Here is a 546-nt window from a genome sequence, read left to right on the forward strand (position 1 = left end):
AGACGCGAATCGTGCTCTGATTCATGCTTTAGGCTGGGAGCGCAAGCTTATTGCTTTTTCAAACACGGTCTACACCTCTCAGGTGCCGAGGTACAGGACGGTGAAAACAGTGAGTTTGTGTTAGACGCGAATCGTGCTCTGATTCATGCTCTAGGCGGGGAGCTCAAGCTTATTGCTTTTTCAAACACGGTCTACACCTCTCAGGTGCCGAGTTACAGGACGGTGAAAACAGTGAGTTTGTGTTAGACGCGAATCGTGCTCTGATTCATGCTCTAGGCTGGGAGCTTAAGCTTATTGCTTTTTCAAACACGGTCTACACCTCTCAGGTGCTCTGATTCACGCTCTAGGCTGGGAGCTCAAGCTTATTGCTTTTTCAAACACGGTCTACACCTCTCAGGTGCCGAGTTACAGGACGGTGAAAACAGTGAGTTTGTGTTAGACGCGAATCGTGCTCTGATTCATGCTCTAGGCTGGGAGCGCAAGCGTAATGCTTTTTCAAACACGGTCTACACCTCTCAGGTGCCGAGTTACAGGACAGTGAAAACA

Source organism: Eleutherodactylus coqui, unplaced genomic scaffold (assembly GCF_035609145.1).
Source record: "Eleutherodactylus coqui strain aEleCoq1 unplaced genomic scaffold, aEleCoq1.hap1 HAP1_SCAFFOLD_42, whole genome shotgun sequence".
Taxonomy (NCBI): Eukaryota; Metazoa; Chordata; class Amphibia; order Anura; family Eleutherodactylidae; genus Eleutherodactylus; species Eleutherodactylus coqui.